At 37.2% G+C, this 23,569-nt stretch overlaps 1 protein-coding gene and 1 long non-coding RNA gene across 3 annotated transcripts in view; one reads left to right on the plus strand and one right to left on the minus strand.

The window, feature by feature from the left end:
- Positions 1–9,733, minus strand: part of LOC117963650 (zinc finger protein castor homolog 1-like) — a 185,434-nt gene extending 175,701 nt beyond the window's left edge. Inside the window, exon 1 of the mRNA XM_058993164.1 lies at positions 9,632–9,733. The gene's annotated coding sequence lies outside the window, so the exon portion shown is untranslated. The remainder of the gene's footprint in view (positions 1–9,631) is intronic.
- A 2,083-nt stretch (positions 9,734–11,816) lies between these two features.
- LOC131698829 (uncharacterized) lies at positions 11,817–21,710 on the plus strand. 2 transcript variants are annotated; one of them, XR_009307851.1, is made up of 2 exons: positions 11,817–11,936; positions 21,303–21,710. It is a non-coding gene; the product is annotated as an uncharacterized LOC131698829 (long non-coding RNA). The 2 variants fall into 2 exon arrangements; XR_009307850.1 differs by lacking the exon at positions 11,817–11,936 and adding an exon at positions 14,417–14,540.
- The last annotated feature ends 1,859 nt before the right edge of the window (positions 21,711–23,569 follow it).

Consider the following 23,569-nt stretch of genomic DNA (forward strand, 5'->3'; position numbering starts at 1 on the left):
GAATTGTGAAGGACATTTCGCAAGAAAACTCACATAACCATTCCTACCTACTATACAAATGTGCAATGCAATTAAAATGAATATATAAAACATAAATAAAAACATATCCAGCACATTAAAGTAATGTTAATATGCATCTTATTCTAACTTAACTTGTGCCAACTCAGTTTAGCAAAACGGGATACAGTCATATTTAAACAGCTCCATTTAAAATGCAATTTGATTTGCTGCCAAATTGCTAACAACTCTTTCCCACTTCAACGTTAGGATGGGGTAAACATTTAATTAGCATTTGCACATTAAAGAAAGGTCTTTGTTACATTTTGTATAATGTATCCCAGAATGACCACTACTTTTAAAGATCCACCGCTTTGGTTATTTCAAAATAACAGATGTTTTGAGAAAAGAACAACTACGCTGACAAAAAGTATTGGAACTGCACCACAAATCTACCAGGACACAACATGTTTAAATAATCCAAACTTTTCTTTAATCACAGCGTAACAAAATTGGCTCGTACCTTTTTGAAGAGACAGCTGCCATACCTCACAGCTATTATTAAATATTCCCCAAGGACTGACTCTAAAATATTTACACTGTCCCACAGTACCCTAAAATTGTCCTCGTATGAAAAGATAAGACCTTGGGAGGTACGTTAGTAATTCTTTTAATCAATTTGTTAATTACTAGAGTGGCTACAGCAAAGGAAAAAAAACATCTTTCAGGTATTCTTTATTCTAAAAAGTGCTTAAACATGTATTTACTCAGCAGCCGAAATGATAACCGGGGCTTCATTTATTATTATTATTATTATTTATTTCTTAGCAGACGCCCTTATCCAGGGCGACTTACAATCAGAGAGGTCACGGTAGTTAAGGAGGTGACGTGACTTTCTGAAAGTCACATACTGTGGTAGGATCCTATTTTGAAGCAAGTGTACAGTCCACTCTATATCACAGGCCAGGATTAAAAGTTTATCTCAGACAACAGGGCTTAAATTTAACTATCAGCCTCACAACCATGCACCTCCAGTATGGAGGTAAAGTTTGCTAATTTATTTGTTAAATCCCTAAATTCAGTTGAGTCAAATTGGTGCAATGTTTTAGTCCTTAATCAAAGCAGGTGGGAAACAACATGAACACAAAACAAAGCACTATGCTCTGAATTCACACTTCCAGTGTAAAGATAAATCACATATGATAAGAATGCAAAGCAAGGGGAAACCTGTGGTACACCAAATTTAGCACAACACAGTGAACACATACTGTAGTGTATGAAGGGAAAGCATTGTGCAGTACAGAACAGTGGGGCCTACTTAAGCATGGGGAAAATACAGTAAAGCATGGGTGATTTATACAGGAGGAGCCCTTTGAACTAACCCATTCGTTTGTTTGGATCAGCGAAGTGGCCAGTTCACACCAGGGTCAGTAACCTTGCTGTTTCTCCAACAAGCTCCTGGAGGCACAGCGTCTGGAAAACAGACAGGACCTCAATGATACGGCTCATCACCTCTGACAGCACACCCCCACCCCCCACCCAGGCATCAGACATTGAAGTTTTTTGTCAATGGGATCTGTTCTGATTTCCTTGGGCAGAACTGAAACCTTCTGCCTACCTGCTGGCTAAAGCATGCTACCCACTGAACCACCGGTAGCTTTCATAATATGGAGACATGGAAAGCAAACTGCTGTACGACTGCACTTTGCTGAGCAAACCGCTGACAAAGGAACATATTCGCGTGACACTGGATGCACGTTCTGTATTATTATAATTATGATTTGAAGCTAGGCCTTTCGAAAGGCAACTGTCATTCCAAAAGAGTCTGTCACGCTGTTGTTTCATAAGGCTAGTATGCCACTTTCTCCTTGCTCCACCCCCACATGCTGCTTTCAGGATTTGCCCAAAATCTAGATTCAAACCCTTGGGCAGGATGACTGGCGTTCACAATAACTCTACGATAGGTACCAAGAATGCACCTGTTGCTGTATCCATTATGTTTTTATCAACACGTGACACAGCACTCACTATGGCCCATGTGTGGGGTTCTAGCTTTGTGATCACCATGGAAATCTCTCTCTCTCTCTCACTCCTTAGGGAAGGAAGCAGTGACTGGTTGCCAGCAAAGGGCAATGACACGAGGATAACCTGCTGCAGTCAAAAGTACCTGCATGTGTATTGCCAGGTACTGCTGTTGATACAGTCTTGCTGGACCCTGTTTACAGAAGTCCAATCCTCAGGCACCAGGAGGTGCTGGTGTGTGGGGTTTAAACTGCAGTTAATGCAAAGAAAAAATTGGTACAGTAATTAAATGCATGAGAGGTGAGACAATTATTTTTTCTGAGAACTGGTTAAAAAAACTATTTCTAAAACAGATGTTTTCTTCCGTACTTAAAGTGCAGGGGGAGGTTTTAATGGATACATCAACGCAAGCAAATGTACAGTATACTTAGCTATACATGTTAATGAGGATAATCGAGATCTATTAACACACTGATGATACAACTGCATGTATAACATTTAAATACTTATCAACATTTAAACTTATTAATATCATTTGTGTGTGTGTAATATATAAATATATATATCATTTAACTAAAAATGTTTCACAAAACATTTTACAGTATAATAGCATTCTTTTCACTTTTTTATTTTCTTAAAACTTCAAATATAAAAATACTAAACCCACAAGATAAAGAGAAAGGCCCCCACCACCCCACCCCCCTGTACGATTGTTGGCAATCGATGTATACATTTGAAGCCCTCCACTTGACCTCAAAGAAGAAACCCATGCCTTCTATAACACATTCTTTCTATATGTTAGGTATGTAAATCAAACGTTATTGCTTTTAAGTACATATAAGGTATTCACCAATCTCCATGTAAACTCAGACGATGGTGTTGTAGCCTCAGCAACAGCAGGACCAGCAGTAATTATGGAGGAGTGTCAAAGCCCAGTTAAAACAACACTTAAAACAGTAGGGTCTGTTTTTTTTATTTTTAGCTTTGAATGAACTAAGACAGGTGGCCCCTGGCTCAGTATGCCTTCCTCAAATGCTTTCAAAAGAAACATTTGAAAAAGTGACCAAACTGATTTTCTATCAGAATTGCCCACCCCAGAACATTTTACACTCAAGTCTTATAAATATCAGTAGAAATTACAGGGGTGAAAAACATGCAAAACCGGTCATGAAACCTAATTACACTTACTCGACACTAAAAGCTGCTTACCCCTGGTTTATGACCAGTTCAGGTTCATATACATAAAAAAACACAAGAGCTTGCCTATGTACTCTAATTTTCAGAAACTTATTAACAGGTGTCGAGGAATCAGAAGCTAGTATTCCTGTATTTTCTTTTTTTTTTCTATCACCCCAAGCTGCAGTTCATAAAGACCCAGTTAAGACTGCCAGATGCCGGTCACAACCCAGTGGTGGGTATGTGGATCCTGCACCCGCCCCCAGACCACCCCCCCCCACACACACACACCCCTCCCCCCCCCCAGCCACCCAACATGCCCACCCTGACGTCTTTTACCTTGTCACAAGCCGGCTTCCTTGAAGTAGCCTGCATGTCCTTACGTCTCCCCTCACCTTGAAGTCTCAGGATTACCTTGCATTTACACTCAATGCTCCTTCATTCCTTAAGACTTATTAAGAATGATAATGAGCTCGGAAGGGGCAGTATGTCCCTTTCTCTCTTGCTCTCTCTCTCTCGCTCGCTCAACACAATCTCTCTCTCTCTCTCTGTTTTTCCCCCCTCAAAGGCATACAGGACATATCACAAAAATGACAACATTAATCAAGGACACCAAAGGATCATGTTTCTAAAAGTCTGCCCTTATTGTCATTGTGATTACTGCAATGTATTTATTTATTCACGTATATATTTATTTATCAATCTGTTTCATTTATTTATTCTTTCCATCTAATGTCCGGATGCACCATCGTCAACCTTATTTCATTTGGATTCCTTTAAAACAAACTGAATTTGTGGGGGTTTGGTGACTTAAATTCCAGCTTTTCTTTTGAAAACCCACAGGCTAATCTCTCGCTAAAGACAGCCACCCTTGCTTCCTACAGTTTTGTCTGGCTCCTACAGTTCTAGGCAAGCGATGTGCTGTATGAGATCCATAACTATTAAACACCCACTAATGCTGAATTGAGAAATACTACAATTCAATGTAAAACGTTTTCAAACACAAGTCTTTGAAAAAGAAGACATCGAAAAAGACTTCTAGTCGAAAGGTTTGTCATTGTGTTTTCGTTTTTTTTTGTATTTCTAGATGTGCTGTACAAGTGGATAGGCAATGCCCCTAGTCTAGAGTCAGCCAAGACAGTCCTTCAAATGAACACCTTGCAATACAGTTAGTACAGAGGGGTGGTACTTCCAGCCAATGAGCCTAAAAGCTCTGAGAACTTGCGAAAATAAATCCAAGTTACCAACTTCTCATGCTGTCCATAGACAGTACTACAAAATACAATGCTCTAACTAACCATATAAATACCAAACAGTAACAGAATAATGTGGCTAAATAATAAACAACAAGCAACAGTTATTAGCTAAGATATCTGTTTGTTAGGTGCACCTCCTATAAAAACATTTGTATAAATGAGAAATTAATGTTTTGTTTTTAACAGTAATTTAAGTGCAAGTTTGTTTGTTGATTTCTTTCTTGTCCCCATGGCAGCAATCATTGCTTTGTTCCACAGTAACTGTATTGGCCAACTAAGCTGTGCTCAGTACCTATACAAAAACATCGCCAGTCACTTTCCACTGAGAAAACTAGTCACATCTTAAGGCCAGCCCTTATGCCAACTTAAGTGACTGTATTAGGATGTAAGCATGTGACCCCTACGCTAGTTATTATTTTTACTAATAACAATATGACAGCTACTTAAGATACAGCATTATGCACGCAGATTTAAATTATTTGCTTTAATATAGATGAACACACACAATAATCTACATGTAATGAAAACTTACTGGGAGACCCTGGGCTAGATTCCATAAGCTCTAAAACGAATAAAGAAACAATTTAAGACCACATAGAAGACCCTAAATTAATTGTCTAATGTATTATTTATTTTTGGCTGGCTCACTTTACTGGATGCGTTTCTGTAAAAATCATGCTAATGATGATTTTAAATAAATTGAGAACTTAGACCAGGGTGTCACAATATTAGCTGTATATATATATATATATATATGAGAGAGAGAGATAGTTTTAGAGAGATGTAACAACTCAATAAATGCTTGCTAGTTACCCATGTTAGGCTGAGGCACATACTGTGAGGCAGTTACTGTGGCCTATACTGAATGTAACTAAACAGTTGCATATCTAAATACTGATCTGCCATTTAGTTTCAAAGACAAAACGCACCGACGCGACTCACACCCACTGTCAGAAATGTTGGTCCCCTTACTATGATTTAAACAGTGATGGTGTTAAGATCCGCCAACATTCAGATCCACTGACTGGACCCCTGTGTGCGGTACCGTATAGGGCTTCATCTGCAGAGCAGGATCCCGAAGGTGTGTTTAAGACAAGACATGCCATCAGGCTATTTTTACCGGTATCATTCAGGATTTGCAAGTTTACCCCTCTGACCCACTTTACAAAGAGTACTAGTTGTAACCTTCCTGTTTGTCACATACTGTGGACGTGACCTGGAAAGACTTCTGTGTCCAAAGAAAAGTGTAGCAAGCCAAGCTATCAATTGTTAACACCTTTTTTTTTTGTACTGATCCAATAAATGAGGCGGAAAAACAGTTCTGAAATAATGCATGAGTATAGACACGGGACAGAAGTGTGGAGTAGTGGTTAGGGCTCAATCCCAGATGGGGGACACTGCTGCTGTACCCTTGAGCAAGGTACTTTACCTAGATTGCTCCAGTAAAAACCCAACTGTATAAATAGGTAATTGTACGTAAAAATAATGTGATAGCTTGTAACAATTGTAAGTCGCCCTGGATAATGGCGTCTGCTAAGAAATAAATAATATTTTATATATATATATATATATATATATATATATATATATATATATATATATATAGTATAGACTGCAGCATTATCACGGTATAAACTTGCATCCTTGTATGATGCTCCCTATAACATGATGTACATTGACGCTAGTATCTGTACTGCAGTATGAATGGAACCGATATTTCTCTATGTATACATTGAAGGGTAAGCAGTGTGTATTATAAAAAAAAGGGTAGTGTTTAAGGCAGTAACTGAACTCAAGGATCTGATAGGGTAATCATAACAGTGAATCCATCAGATCCCCACCCCTTATCATCTGTTATTCTCTCTCTCTTTCTATATATATTGCTGAAGACAGGTGACTGCTTTTTCAAGTGCATCCCTCATTCAATTGTATGGATAAAATATGTTTGGGGATTTCCTAGTGTGACAGCTTAGTTTGCATGGCCGTATATTAAGGCTTTATTGCATGCGTATATGCACCAGTTCACTTTTAACATTACAACTAGCACTGTGGTACAGAGAAGATCTTTTAAATCAGCTGGTTTCACAGACCCTGATTAGGAATAACCTTTCCTTAAACTAACAGTCCAAGAACAGTGCTGATCGGGGTCTGTAAAAAACAGATGTCATTTCTATTTCAGATACATAAAAAGGCCATGAAAAAGAGGTAGTGTTTATTCAAAATGCAACACAAAGTCCACGTTGCACGCTTGTATACTGATATAACACACACACACACAAACTGCGCTTTTTTATATGAAAAGAAACTATTGACTTCTTGAAAAAGTGTGGTTCATGTTCTAGCTCATGTTCTTATGTCAGCAGGCTTGTTTTCTGCTATTTTTTTCCCTGTTATTTTAAAAAGGAGATGACTTTTCTTGAATGATCTGTTTAACCAAAGCCCGAGGAGACGAAAAAAAAGAAGTCATTAATTACTTATGTGAGCTATTGCTTCAGAAAGACAATAACCTGCCTGGTCGCCATGGATATGACATATTTGCTCTGAAAACAACATAATAATTAGCAAAGGGGAGAGATCCAAGGAGAATATGCAAACTCCACAGTTTAAAGAGCCAGCATGCCTTTCTTTCCCTGTTATTATTCCTTTTATTAAGGATATTACTAAATTACACACAACACACAAAGGGAACGGAGAGAGCCCTGTTACTGGAACATTCGGTTTTGCTATACAGAATTACTCAAAGATGAAATACAGTAATATTTAGGTAACCATTGGTCTTTTCGCTGGAAAACAATATTGCCTTTTAAAACTGTGTTTTGCAAAATTTGTGTTGAGATTGAAAGGTAAATTGTTATCAATAAATGTTTACCATTTCACAGAGTGATATCTTGCGCTAATTTGTGTTGTCACTGTATGGTATGTCTAGCAGAAACACACAATCTCTCTTAAATAAAATACCAAAGTAAATTATTTAGCAAGTTTAAGTGTTGGTGCAAATGATACTAGCAATTACTGTGATCCATTTAGTACTGTATACAGATATATGTTCAGGCAACACACTTGTGTGTGTGTGTGTGTGTATAATATATATATATATATATATATATATATATATATATATATATATATATATATATATCCTGTTTTCAGGATTAATACATTCAGATTTACCCAAAATGGTCTATAAAGTTTAATGTATATCGTTTATAAATCAATTCTGAATTATGAACATGAATTACAGTTTACATTTATAAACGTATTGTGATTTATATTATTATTTACAAGCCTTACTTCGAACAGCATCGTTAAGTGTATGAACATGCTCCAGACAATATGACATGCAATGCATTTGCTTTAAAATTCAAGAACTACATTTTAACAAATTGATAGGAGGCTTTTAAATATTGTAAAGTTACAGAATCTCTTTTTATTATTAATATCGTGTATACCATAAGAAGACGACTCCAAGAAATACATATATATATATAAAAAAGACAGTGCGCAAAAAGGCTATCATGAATTGCATATGAAACGTTTTAAAACAGAAAGCCACAGACGAACGCAGTAATTGTGTGGGGAGGTTTGTAACAGTCTGTGGGGCACACTGAACACAGCCATATCATCTGCATGCCAGAATGCACGGTCCCTCTTGAAATTGCTCAGATCACTGATAATAAATACCGACATACACACAAATAAAGAACTGAACTTGACAGGAAAGGTCATTGTCCCTTTAAAGCTTTTAGCGCATATGGAGTTTGAATTTCTCAAAGAGATCAGTTTAACGTCTCCATAGAAACCAGAACCTGATTATCATCAACAGAATAAATAACTCTAATAAATTAAACAGAAGGAAAGCGATCTCAGGAAATTTGATTACTAATGTTCAACAATAAACAGCCGCCGAGCGCTGTGTTTTAGCACCGGAGATAAACTTTTCGAAAATACATTGACAAAACTAAAAGTAAAGGCTGCCACCAGCCTATATATATACATATATAATATTGCTAGAAGATGAGATGTGTTTTCTATTGTTAAGAGTTAAAAGTAAATAATGGCTTCCATATAAACTGATTTTGCATGTGACGGGCTGACAAACATTTTCCAAGTTTAATAACAATATGCTAATATTTACATTCTACTATTGTTGTAGTAGCCTACAAACTGAAACACTGTAACTTGTAATATCCGTTCTCAAATGTCAATATTGTACTACAGACGTATTTCAAGTACTACGACCGTCTATTGAATGCAAGAAAACTGACTCAAGCCCCCATACAGTAGAGCTACCCACGTCTCTGTCTCTGAAATATAAAGATTGACTAACAAAATGAACTTCTGCTTTTATCAGTTTTATTGCCCGCACAGTTCAAACAATTGACCTTATTTGCATGACTCTAAACGTTTCTTTTTAAGGAAACTGTCCCGACGTTTGATTGATCACGTTGACACCTGTTATATCCCCAACCTAAAGTCTCCAAAAATGGATAAAAAATGCTGTTGCTTCCATGTGATATTTGTTCCGACTTCTAAACGTATTGACATAAATTCGAAATTACGTTGTACATGTGAAACTACCGCTGTACAATAATAACCTTGCTGCAATAGCTCTGATGTCTTATTCCCATAAAGCGTAATAATATTAGAAGAAAGAAGCCTTACTTTCAATTTTACTGTGTGTCAATGACGTAGAGAGGACAAAAAAGTTACAGAACCTATTTTATGCGAAAGACACAAAGCCTCGCTATTTCTCAGAATCAAAGAAATATCTAATAGCGAAGTTCTAATAAAGTCACAGCTAGCTACAATCGGCGTTCGCTTCTATTATAGCAGTGTCCTTTTTCTTGCAACTTTGAGCGCACGGTCTGCAAGTCAGCGGTGTGAGCCACGAGTTGTTTATTTACTGTACAGACAGCAGGTCCCTCTGATTCCATGTCCTGTCTGATCGTTGAAGTCGACAAGAGAAGAGGGTAGCTCCCTGCGCCTTTAACAGACTCCAAAGTGATTGATCTCCGGTGTGTCTCGATAGCTACATACATTATGAAATAGCACACACAATCCAGTTACATTTAAGACATCGGAGCAGAAAGAAAATAATTTGATGTTAGTCCGTGCTTAAAGAAATGAAGTGATCTTTTAGAAATAAAACGTAAAGGAGGAGAAGAGAAAATAACTCTTACCTGTACTTGAGCTGCTTTTGGGTGACTTTCCAAGTATAGGAAATGTGCGTTTAGGATGGACCTTATGGGAGCATGCGTGATCAAAGTTGCCTGATTTTTTTTTCTCTCTTTCTTGTTTTATTATTGAATTTTCCTATTTCTAACACAGGGGGAGCAGCCCTAAAACATGTAATGGATCACACTTAAAAGAGGAAGAGGATTTCTTAATTGAATTTTTCAGTTCGCTACCGCAGGGTGGAAAACCAGGAACGGATTTCTCCAGGAATCTGGAATTGTATTATTATTATTTTTTTTTTTTTAAAGAGTATAGTTTTGTTTGGGGAAAAATATATAATTTTGCAATTGTAAAAGTGTAAATGAATAATATTAAAATAAGTTATTTTATTAAAAAAAAAGTTTAACGTTGAACTGAGCTGTTGTCTTTTATCTAAGCACATTATAAAATAAATGCAATGGCTGAAATATAATGAGGCAACCTTCTTGTGGGGTTAATACCTTCTATGTTTGCTTAATGTATAATTTTAAAAGCTCCCAGAGGAACTTACTTCCAAGCTCACTTACACAAAAAGAAATGACTGGCTGAATTTACAACTACTATATTTATGAAGCAAGTATGCCATAAATCGTAATGCTTTGCATTGTTTTATCCAGTATTTGAAACGTTCAGCGTTTTAGCGGAAATCTCAAGGTTTGCAAATGTAAATTCATGCAACCATACATTCCAAATGAAAAACACTAAAGCATTCTGTATCACTGCCAAAAAGGATATAGCCAGGATATGCTTTTGATTTTATTTATGATAGCTCTACAGAATTTTTAAGTATTTTCTATACTTGTTTCCGACTACATAATTAAAACTAAAGCAGTTTTTTTCCCCTTATTTTAATTGGAGAGCCAAAAGCAGCAGGGTCATGTTAAAGTAACAGTGCCCCCTTCCCCCAGAAAATGCAAATACCAAATACTGCAGAATAAATTCAATTATAATAAAAGCTCCAATGTGATAAATTTGAATAGTTTCACGTCCCTTTTATTAATCTGTGTTTCCTGAAATTCTGTATCCGGTCCAGCCAATGTTTCAATGCTTTATCAAAGCCTTCAAAAGCCACAACACAACTGTGGAGAGTGATATTTGACTGCGCTGGGAGTATTTGTCATTTCAGACATACCGCCAGCTCATACCTAAACATTTTGGAGAGCAGATCCTAATAATTAGAGTGGAATCAAACAGCATCAAAAAGCACAAGTTGGGTTAGGAACTCTAGTTTCAGAAGACCTAACAATGCTGGTACCCTACGAAGCCTCACCTGAGTCTGCAGTTTTACTATTACTTGCAAAGGCAGCTGTGATGAGATGTGTTGAACAGGCCTGATTGTTCAAACTCCTTGCTCCTGATCATTTAAATGATATACTGTACACAACTGAGTGACTAATATATGTTTATAGATTATGAAAACTGAAGTCGTTCTTTTGCCTGGAAAAGAAAGACACCTTATGTTCAAGAATTGCAAAACATACATAGTCACGGTTACACAATTAAGATAATGATACTGATTTATAATCACTATCAGCATTCAATTCTATCGTTTTTTACAGTAAGAATATTTTCAAAGTGTTCCAGATGCCCTCTGGGTTTGGCTGAGATCCAAGTGAAACTCAGAAAAAAAAAAGTGGATTCCAGCATTCTCTAAATTACTTATTACGTAAAATAAACATACCCAATTGATGGCTGGTGAAATACAGGAAAAGACAATACTGATCCCTTCCGATAAAGAACATGATTTACACTGGTGGACATAAATATTGCATCACTTTGTATTTTCTGATCATTCTTAACATACTCCTAGTTCAACAAAATAAGCTCATAAATATATAAAAGGGAACTGTACAACTGATCTGGCACAATACAATTGGCATAGAGAATGTCCGAGAGCATATTATCCCCTTGACAAGACAGTGCCAGACAGTGAATAGACCTTAGGGATAAAAAACAATGCTGTTGCCCACATAAACCTTTTTTTGAAACTGTTTGGAGAGTAAATACACAGTTGTATTGAAATAAATGGTTAGCAGACGTCTCACTAATTGTAATTCGATGCACTAGTACTAGAGAACAAGGGTGCAGGTTCTGATAAGCTGTGACTGTAACTGGATCCAGCAGGTTCTTCTTTTGACTAGGTATCACAAACACTGCACAGCATGGGACCTCTACACATACAACTTCAGTTCTATGCCTACCACAAAATGTCTAACTTTGAAGACGCTGATAACTCAAGCCAACATGTACAGTATGGCACTGACTTCAAAGGTATTGTAAACTGTTCAACCACTTTCTAAAGTTAAAACTTTGTTACGAATGACTAGAAAATGTAAGGTGATGCAGTATTCATGGCCTTCCCTGCAACTCTTGTCTATTGGTACAGTATATCTTTTGTTGTAGTCCGTCGCTCTTTTCCCAGTTGGAATATTGCAGGAACTAGAGTCCCCACATGCAGCATGTGGGATCATTTTGAAGGAGCAGGACCCTAAGGAGAAAAAAAAAACTGCTGTGATGTCATTTTAAACTTGAACTTTTCCTTATCTGAATACTGCAGTCTTCCAAACTATTGACACATTATTGCCAATTAGCAGTTTTGTGATGTGCTCTGTTCTACATACTAAAGGATCTGGGGTGACATCAATGCCATAATTAACTACCAAGGCAGGTAGTAGTTTGATCTTTGGCTGGGGATATGTACAGCGCAGAGGATCTGGAAATAGGTTTCCCTTTATGGGGTCCTGAAAAAACAGACCCGGGTGTCACTGCTGTCCCTGTATGCTATATACTGACTGCAGTACATAATCACAGGATTTGATGATATGTTTACTGAAAAAATAAGAAGCTATGTCGTTAAATGATAAATATATGTATTTATTAGTATGAATAATAATAATACTAATTTCAATTTGGTGATATCTGATTATCCCTTATTATTAGGACCAGCTCTTTATAAAGATTTTATTTGGTCCCTTTGGTAGTAATATTTCTAATAATACTAATATTTCATACTAATACAAATAATACTAATTGGTTTGTATTAATATTACATATCAGGATATTTCCTCTACAGTATCAATACATATGTCTAATGTAAAGTACACACCAAGCTTCTAATCATTTTTAATTAATCGCCCAATCTTTAATATTATTGGCTGGTTTCACAAATCCTGATTAGCACTAGTCTTGGACTCATGTAACCTTAGGTAAGGCAGTGCTAATCAGGGTCTGTGAAAGCAGCTGTGACAGGGTAACATTTGATTTGAAATGTTCCCATATAATAAAAACACATGTTCAATGTATATATCCCACCAAGTTATCTTCTCTGCAATGTAATATTTGTATCTTTACTGTATGCCTGCCTTGTTCAGGGGTACTGTAGCACAGCAAATAGTGCCGACACTTGGCTACAACTGCAAACTATTTATCAACCAATAGCTGATAAGCTAAGCTGTTGAATGGTTGTGCATGCTTAGATAAAATAAACATTTAGAAATCCAATAAGCTGCCACTGCCAAGTATTTTAGAAAATAGCCCCATTAGACCAGTGTTTCTGTGTGTTACATGTAGAACAATATGGTTCCTTTTTTGGAACTCTAAATGTCTGGCTTCGATATAAATGGAATCATCAGTTTCCATAATGATTCCCATTTGGAACCAATCATTAATTTTCAAGCTATTATAGAACTTGCTGATGAAATGGGAAGCTTTAAAACTTGGGGTATTTAAACAACAGGACCATCACATTAGCCTTCCCGATAGACAGATACTTCTTAAAATGAACGGTGGGGCAGATTGCTAAATAAAATGTTCTTCTGTGCATACATTTTTCTACTCTGTGGTTCAGAAGGATGCAATGAAGAATACAAAAAAAATCAATACATTATTCTGCAGATCACTTGATTCAATAACGATCCAGTAGCATATTGATCGAGATCCAGTGAATTATCAGCACCACTCAAGGGCAAATCCAACAAACTCCGGCTTCCCCTAGTCTTCGCTCTTACTAATTATTTTGTATTAAAAGCTAATCACACTGTAGAAATAGATTTATAACATAAACCATAAACATGTTTTTTTTCTTTTAATATGCAATGCTGTATTTTAAAGCTGCAGTGTCAAGCTATAATTTTTTTATGTTATGATTCACTGTAGAATCTGATGAATGCTTACCGACGTCTCGCCCAGTTTAGCATTGTGTTTTACTGGTAGTTTCTGCTTCGGGTACGCAAGCTTCCACATCACTAAAACGTGTGGATAATATATATATATATATATATATATATATATATATATATATATATATATATATATATAAAATGCACCTGCAGTGCTAGAAGCCAAGGTATTATAAACTCGAATAAATGAATTTGGGTTTTGACACTAGGTGACCACAATGGTTATAGTCCTGCGTCAAACCCTTAAACCCACCACGTCGTCCCAAACTTAACCGCCGCCCTCCACTTCACGGATTTTGTAAACAAACAACGTGACTTCAAATTTTTAATTACCTAGTCTTTTCGTGCTGCTTGAAGACATGCAAAACAATGGCTTTTTTTTGTATGTGCGTTTGTTTTGTTTTTTTAATTACGTTGCCAAGACCAACAACTATTCTCCTTAAAAAAAAAACAAAAAAAACACTGTTTTATGTAAACGTGTGTATGGTCACGAATGAAACAACCACAGTTATCTCCGGGCACTGTCATAATTATACATACACATATCGTCATTGCATACCAACCTCTAATAGTTGAGCTCCAGCACTGAAGTTCAGAGATCCTGACTTCCGTTACGACAGTTTGGCAGGTGACTCGTGCGCTCAATTAAACCAGGTTATCGAATCAAAACGTTCTGAGGAAGGGTCGCCTTAAAAAAGTGAGTTACTAATCTAGCAATCTGCAACATTCAAGCAAAAATAATTGGTTTCATTTTAAATATATAAACACTTCCTTTTTTATTGTTGTCCATAAAGTATTTTTGGGGTTTTTTTTTCGTTTTTTTTAAAGCCCTATTGGGTTTATTGAATAATTTGCATATCACATGTAAGAAATCAGGAGAATGTTGGTTCTATGCAATAATGTCAATTTTGAAAGGTAACATATTAGCCCTTGTTTGCTTATAAAGTATCAATTCCCTATACATGTCATAACATACATACATTTACAAATACAGAAAAGTGAGATGGTTCCACTTATGGTAAACAATTCTCTTTTTGACACTTGGTTTGACTTGATTACATTTACGGGAAGTGTTCAATACAGTGTTTTAGTTCCAGAAAACATTTACACGATCCTATTTTTCATTTTGACTATGCACAGTCAGGTGTAATTTCCGCGTGTGTGTGTGTGTGTGTGTGAGTGTGTAGCACAGTCCTTAGAACAGTTCATATCAAAGGGTTTATGAATTGCACCTTTTATTTTTCAAACGCCTTCCGTCTGGAGGTCTGTTTTGGTGTTTTCTTTTCTTCTTTGTCTCTTTTTTTTCCATCTTTGCCACTTTCCTTTATAAAGGTTTACCATAGGAAGTGTGCACACTCTTTCTCTCTGGGCTTTAAATGCGTGCCTATTTATTTATTTATTTTTTAGTTTTACCAAGCTTTCATTATGCCATTACCATGGCAATATTTTATAGGGGTTTTCCTTCCTATCCCGTTAATTCTTTCTTTCTTTCTTTCTTTCTTTCCTTCTTTCTTTCTTTCTTTCTTTCTGTCTCCCCTCTAGCCTCAGGTCTATCTTACCAGATATTACTCAAAGTGTCCTTTTTTTAAATTCCTTCAGGAGACCAGACAAGCTATCCAGATAAAGATAACTGTTTACTTTAAAACAAACTCCAAAAGTGGTATTATTTGCCATCTGTAAGAGCTATAAAAAGAAACACTTCACAAGAAGTGTGAATGTCGTTTCTTCTACAGAATCAGAGTGGAAAGGTTTAGATAACCTTGAGAGAGCATAACCTTCGCAATGTTTCAAAATAACGTCAACCAGAAGTGATAAAACTGCTCAAAGAGACGGAATTAGGAGAAAAGGCCATTCCCTGCTGCTCGCTGTTTGAGTCTCTAATTTAAACAAGAACAAAGCATGTATTAGTAAGGTCTTTGCAAACCCTGTGTTGGCTTTTACCATACCATTACTAAAGCAACTGCAATCCACTCTATCTTCTACCACCCACCTCTATTTGACTTTATCATTCTCAAACTCAGAGTGGGAGCTTACAGATACAAAAAAAAAGGGTTACGTTTGCAATATAAAGAATATTTTAATAAACAATGTTTTCATCTAGCAGCGTTCACTGTGAGAATATATGGGCCCCATCAGTTAGTCCGACTTGTGTAGGCTGTCTCTTATTGCACACAGCAGATCAAACTGCACGAGATGGCATTCTTTTATAACAATAAGAGACACATGACGTATGACCTCATAACAATGTATTGTGGGTGAAGTGAAAACTGGCACCAAGTGACATCAGCATTGTGATGTCATTGCCACGTGATGCCAAAAAATTCTACAGTTGTAGTTCTACTCCCTGTGACCCTGAACACTATACATTATAGATATACAGTGTGTTATAATATGTATCAGCAAAGGTAGATCATACCTTATATTTAGTTTACATCTTTGAAATGTCTGTGAAAGACACTACAGTGATACCTAAGTTAACTGATGGGGGGAAAAAACAAGCGGCTGTCATTTACCTGTAATGAAAAAAAATCCTTTTACTGTTAATAGTTCACCGTAAAGAATTTACACTCATCCTTATGGGTTAATGGCGATCAAAATGACCCCTTCAAAGTGGTCCTAAACAAAATAATACCATTATTATTATCTGACATGCACTTCCATCGCACATGTATCTGTAAGTCAGTCCTGCAAGCAGAGGTGTAACCGAGTATCGTAATAGAGAATTATGGAAATATGCAATCATTGTGTCAGATACAACCACTTTAATATCTTGTATTGTACAATAGCATTAACAGTTAATTGGAAATTCCTGTAAAAAAAAAAAAAAAAAAAAAAGTTATCTGTATCATTAAAACTTTTGAGACAGTAGGGATTTTTTTTATGCGTATCAGCTTTTGTTCTCTGTAATGTAAAAAGATTCCATACTGTGTTTTAATCCAACAAAATGCGCTAATTCACTTACGGATCAGGCTGCTATTCTTTTCCCAATGCCACAGAAGGATACAGTTAAGACTTACAAAATACATCAAATAAGACACCCTCCCTATTTGTTTTTTGGAGTCTGGTGGTGAATTTCACAAAGTTCTGATGAAGAATTACATTCTGATATCAGGACCGGGGTCTGCATCCTCTTCTAACCCACACCTACATGAGCCGGCTTTTTGTTACTTATATTATATTTGCATTATATTAAAAAAAGGAACCACATTTGGGTATGAGCCTTAGTTAACTGCTCGAATACAGAGGATTTATTCACTACAGGGTCGAATCTATCTTTACATCGTTACTTGCAGATAAAGGTTGGGCTAATCACTCATTATTTTTTGAGAGCACAGGGTTCTTGCTTTGATAGCACAGGATCAGTGCAGTTATTCTGGATAGTGTTTAATTAAGGCATTGTTTCTATTGAAGGTTTATTTTATAAGTGCTCCTTTGTAGATAATACCTTGTGTATTGATGAAAATCTCCCAGTGCTGGTGACCTAAATGAAAGAAGCAAGCTTCAAAGATTAAACACTGTGTACAATGTTGCATGTGTCACTTGTTTAGTAGATTTACAGCAGATCAAACACTACTTTTTAATAGGCGCCATAATGATAGCGCCTCCATATCTGACAATGCAATGTTAGAATCAGCTGGTAGCGTCCACGCAGGTTTAGATCCATTGCATGCTCTCTGTACTTTTACCACTGGCGGGTATAGCAAAATAGTTATATGAGATGATACCACAGACAACCAAACTTGGACGGGTACTTCATGCATGTTGCAATACAAAGTCAATGATGGCATCCTGGCATGTCTGGGAATTGCAAGATCTACAATTGTGTTTCTGCCATCGTAAATCTTTGAATGCTTACTTTGTATAAAGCATGACTTGAAAACAAAGTGAGCAATCAAGATTAAACTTGTTTTCTTTGCTGTGTGTGCCAGTGTCTAGGATAAATCCATTTACACAGGACTCTGTGAATTTGTTTTTTATTTTGATCTAATTCTATTCCGATGCCAAAAAACACTGGTTTAATATCTAGCCCGGCAAAAAGGTTAATCAGAAATAAAGAATTAAGAGGAGAAACCAACATTCAAATCTTGACGTTCCTATTTTGACAGCTTTTAGCAGCTTGCTGCTAATTTCACTTCGACAGCATCATTTCAAATGAAATCAGCCGTCTAGACCTACTGCTTGAATGTTGCTTGAGTTAACTAACCAAACGTGCTTAAATATCACAGATGATCTGTGCATGTTAAAATGAATTCTGTGGATTTCTGCATACCTAAATCAGCCAGAATTAACTGTTCTCGAGTCAAAACTAAAACAAAAAGCAATCCAGACCACACTTGGGTATAGGTATTGTACTCTGGTATGTTGTTTCTTGCTAAATTCTGTGATAATGCATACTTAAAGCTGGCAGTTTTAACTGTGGTTAAAAGCTGACTTAAAAAATTCAACTGGCAAACAACAATAGCCTGGAATATATTCCAGGTGCCTTTTTGACTATGGCACACAACGTTCCAGTGAAAACACTGATAATATTCAATTTTTGGCTCACAGCATGCCTTAGAAATACATATTTATAATAACTCATAGACCTACGCGTGCCTGTCATCTTGGATTGGTTGGGGTTCAAAGTATGCCTAAAGGTGCCATGATTGCTGGAATTATAAAGATAACACATATATATATGTATGCATTGTGTTTGACAATTTCTATATTGCTTTAAAATGGTTCAAATGCTAGTAGGTAAATTGTGAAATGTATGCTGAATGTGTTCTATTGTACATGAAAGCAATATTTATTTTAGGACCGGGTAGCGGGGTTTGTTTCCTTTGTGATATAATCTGGTGTTTTCAATACTGAAGCCCTAATGGGTAAAACAGACCAACATCTAAATAGAGTGTGTGTGTGTGTGTATGTGTGTGTGTGTGTGTGTGTGCGCGTGTGTGTGTGTGTGTGTGTGTGTGTGTGTGCGCGTGTGTGTGCGTGTGTGTGTGTGTGTGTGTGTGTGTGTGTGTGTGTGTGTGTGTGTGTGTGTGTGTGTGTGTGTGTGCGCGCGCGCGCGTGTGTGTTTGTGTATGCGTGGAGGTTTGCATTGTTATAAGAACCTGCAAAATGTTTTATACATTTTATATTGGGTTACAATGGGTATTGTGACATAGCAGGGAGTGGGTTAAAATCCTCCCTGCGTAAAATATGTGCACAGGCACATTTTTGTTTTGCTTTATTGTTTAATTTAATTTGTTTATTATTTATTGTTTAATTATCCCCTGCACCTGGTGCTTATTATTAAATTAGAGCCAGGTGCAGGGTATAAAAGAGAAGCAGTTAGTTTGCTCAGGGCTGCTGAGGAGAAGGAGGCAGGGGTGTGCTGCTTCCAAGCAGTTGAGAACGCTTACAGAAAAAGTGTTTAAAGAAGGGAGTGTTTTTGTGTTTAGCAGGTAAACGGCTTAGCCGTCCGGCCATATAATGAGGTTCCTGCGTGGTTAGTTAGTGCTCAGTAGAGCTAGGTGTTTGTTTTGTTTATTTTGTGTTTTGTTTTGTGAATTAAAAATAGCGCAGACGCGCTTTAAAAAACTCAATTTCCTGTGTCTGGGTCAATTTTTAAAGGGGCAAGAACCGTGACTGGTGCGAGTTTTGTTACAGTATGCTTTGTAAATTTTTAGGATAATTTCAGGGTAATTAAAAATTATTATTATTATTACAGTGGATTGTTTTGGAGGATGCCTTCACTTTGCAGTTATTGAATGCAGATTTACATTAATAAATACTGTGATAGAATATAATTCAATGCTATTTAAATTAGGATGCCCATGGTCTTTCAGCAGTACCACGGTATTGACGTTTGACTTTCAACACCAATCTGAATGTCAGTTAATATCTACTTGTCATGACAGGTCAGCAGCATTGTTTTAGCAGAGGTCTGTGGGCTGTAAGCCCTACAGTGTTGATCATTCCTCTATGAGTCTGTACCAGCTCTCTGGGGGACAGACCTGAAAACGAATACAGCTCTTCAATTCAAGCCACAGGCACACAATGCTCTGCAAGGGAGTAACGGTAGAGTCCTGCCTCTTCCTACCATGGATCTCCTGACAAGGGAGAGCTGGGCTCAGTCTGGATTGTCCAAGCACAGTGAATTCTGAAAGAACAGGATTGTTCAATGGAGATGCATGGCATGCATTGCTGTCTCCAGTCATTGAAAAGCTGTCCCTTTGACTTGTGATGCAATATCAGCAGACGCTAGTGCCTCTCAGTGACCCCCATCCATCCACAGCACCGCTGGCTGCTTCAGCTAATTAGCAATATTAGCAGGTGCATGGATATCCTTTGGAAACAGTGAACGAGGCTGATTGTGTCACTGCTCGGAAATAAACGTATCTGCAAATCTCCTTTGCAAAGGAGGAGCCGTCCTTAGTTTGGGAGTTAGGATTGGTGTGCTGCCCAGATGATGGGTGCCGAGGATGTTGAGAGGTGTGGAGCCCAGCTGCTTCTTCACACAGCCATTGGAGTGGCAATGTTTTTAGACTGGAGCGCAATGTTCTTCAATAAGAAACTGTTTGAGAAAACGTACAATCTTCTTTCCTACCTGTGGAAGAAATGGAGCCAAAAACCTGGACTAGAAATGTAAAATTGACTTTGACTGCGCACTTATATCTGTGCTCACAGTCCCTTCACACCTGTACAGAGTCCCACAGCTTAAGGAAATATCAATATAGAAATACATTTACAATATAGAAAAATATATTGCTCATGTTTATGCAGAAGACGTGCATTGTGTATAGTGATTATTAGTAGTAGTAGTAGTGTTAATAATAATAATAAATATCATTGTTTCCAATCTGTCTGTTCTGTAATTTTACATATTTGTTTAAATGACCAGTTAGGGTATGGCAGAAACTAAAAGCAATTTAAACTTTGAATTAGTCCAGTGCTTTGCCTGGCTGTCTGCATACATGGCTATCTAGTAGCGAGACATACTGACACGGGCATTGAAATGGAGTCAGATCAAATTTTAATAAAATCATAGTCTTGTATGAATCTATAACAGTGGAGTTCATCTACAACAGTGGAGTCAGCTAGGTCCCCTCTCCTCTTGGTCTTTAATAAGATTTGAGAGGCATTATTACAACACGGTAGCACAATGTCACATAAACTGCTCTTTCAGTCTGCGACCGCAGAGAAAAAAATAACAGAGAATTAAGAAAAAAAGAAAAAGAAATGGTCATGTGTTCAAAGTGAAGTGAAAACGGATCCCTGGGGAGACAGAGTTGGAGGGATATGGCATATCATCTCTCTCTGATCATTCACGCTTTCTAATTACATAAGGTGAGGAGGGCCATCATTTTATCGTATTTGTTTTGCATCATTGCAAAAATAGAAAATGAGGGCCTGGCGAGCTGAGCCAATCTACTTCATTTCGACCTTGATTAAAAGAAAATTAATTGCCACGTCTCTCATTATGTTGCAGGCAGCATTTGACGACTGAAATGGAAACCTGCAAACAACATGTAACCCAACCAGGAGAGCGGAGCATCGACCTGTTTGTTAAAGACAAGTGTCTAATGATGGCAGCGAGGGGCTCCCAAACAACGCCTCTTGTGATGGCAGCCCTACAACCAGGGCAAGGCCACAGGATACAAGAAAGACCTGTACCTGTGTTTTAATGATCTACACAGTGCTAGATCATAGTTCCCTTGCCAGTACAGTTATATTGCACGTTTGTTAAATAATTTCATACCAAACATTATATAATGTATGAAGTTCCAGTCTCACAGTCACTGTGCCATCCATGTAGTAAATACTAATGCATGGTAACTGGTGTACAGTGTAATACCTTGCAGTCTTGTAGTCTATTTCAATAAAAGACTAAATTAGACTTTCCCTTACTTTACGTGAACTATATCCATAGGCAGTTCCAATGGAAATGATTGTATTTCATTTCAGAACAAATTACAGGGTTATGTTTTGTGATGAATACAATGGATTTCTCTAAATGAAGACCACCAGCCCCCCTTTATTGTGAGCAAGCATTTGAGTGAACCTGATACCCGATGCTGGGAAGTTCAGCTCACTTCCTCATACAGTCCACCTCAAGCTGAAAGTGCTAATTCATTATTCTTTCAGTTCTGGAGGCTTGGGTTCAAATCACAAGTGCGATGAGTTTGAGCAATAGCCCACATCACAAAAATAGGTCTAGAATGAGGAGTGTTCATTCTTCCCAGGGCTGTAGAGGGAAGCTCTCGTCTAACCTGCGCCTTGTACCGTGCCTGACTTAGCCTGTCCCGTTGCTAGGGTTGCCAACTCTGAGGTACAAAAACCCAGGACATCCAAACAGAACGGTTTTATTAAAAGTTTAAACCCTCTTTAGAAATCTTCATCCAAAAGGTAACTTTCATAATATCACTACTATAGAACTGACAACCAATTAATATTGTGTGTCTATTGCAGGAATATTGTATCTTTATCTAACCTGGCATTGTGGTGTTGCTGTAGTAATCTAAATGGATGCAGAAACATAAGATTAAAAACACTGATCTTTTAGTGTCCTGGCCGGGAAGGCATATTGGAATCCCAGGACGCCTTCCTGAAAATTGGGAAGAGTGAAGGAAAACAGGGACACGTGGCAATCTTAGCCCTCCCTTATCTTTCCTGAACACTACATTCACAAAGTAATTTAAATGCTTCCCCACTGGAAGAACGTTTCACTTTAATGTGCTACTTTGGAGACTGTTCCAAAGTGCTAAAAAAAAAAGACCCAGTCTACTAGATTCCTTATTTCTAGTGCCATCTCGTTTCTGAAGCAAGCTGTATATACAGAGCCAGAAAAGTCAGAAAAAGCTAACACCCTTACATTCTTATTTTAAATATGACTCATTTTGCAGCCCTTTTGTACATGTCAAATAAAAAAAAAAAACAGCTTTGGCTTGTTTGTATTGTATTGTATAATAATAATACAACTATATTCAAAGTATTATTATCCATAACCATTCAACCCTGCTCACACGGAATAGCCCAATTTGAAAATATTACCATCAGCCCCCCAGTTAAGTCGCCATATGGCTCAGAGGATCAACTGTGTGCGTTTTCTAAAAGCGGGGTGTACGATTACATCACCATTTCTTGCGGAGAGGGTCTATAGAAAGAATAAAAAGCTGGTTTAGAAATGAAATCCCTTTTCATCCCCCTGCACCTGCCTCTCTGTGAAAGCTGAGAGACCAGACGCCTGATAGACCAGACTTGACATACACCTAATTCTGAAATATTTATTAGCTTGTGACACTCAAACAATGACTAATCTGTACTGGGCGTGCATTTTTATGACTTACTCAGCTTTTTTTTTTTTTTAAAAAGGCTTTTTTTTTTATTTAGAAAATTATTATTATTATTATTTTTTGGAACACAGAACACACTATTCAACCATTCTGTGTCTGAGAATATATTCTGTGCAGTGCATTGCAGAAATGCATGTTATAATTTTACAACATGTTTTAGTAGCATTCGACGTGCCCACATATGTTAATATACAACTTATCAAGAGTGGACGCCAGTATATATCAGTATTTGATGTAAGTACTGTATACAAGCACTTACTTTACATGGAATGCATTGGGTTGTGCAGAAAATGCAATTTGTCTTAAAGATCCTTGCTGCAGTTGAAAGGTTCTGACACCTGGTGGCGCTGTGTGCTATGCAATAGTCCCATTACTGAATGAAATGATGCAAATAATAGCTACA

This window comes from Acipenser ruthenus, chromosome 20 (assembly GCF_902713425.1).
Source record: "Acipenser ruthenus chromosome 20, fAciRut3.2 maternal haplotype, whole genome shotgun sequence".
NCBI lineage: Eukaryota > Metazoa > Chordata > Actinopteri > Acipenseriformes > Acipenseridae > Acipenser > Acipenser ruthenus.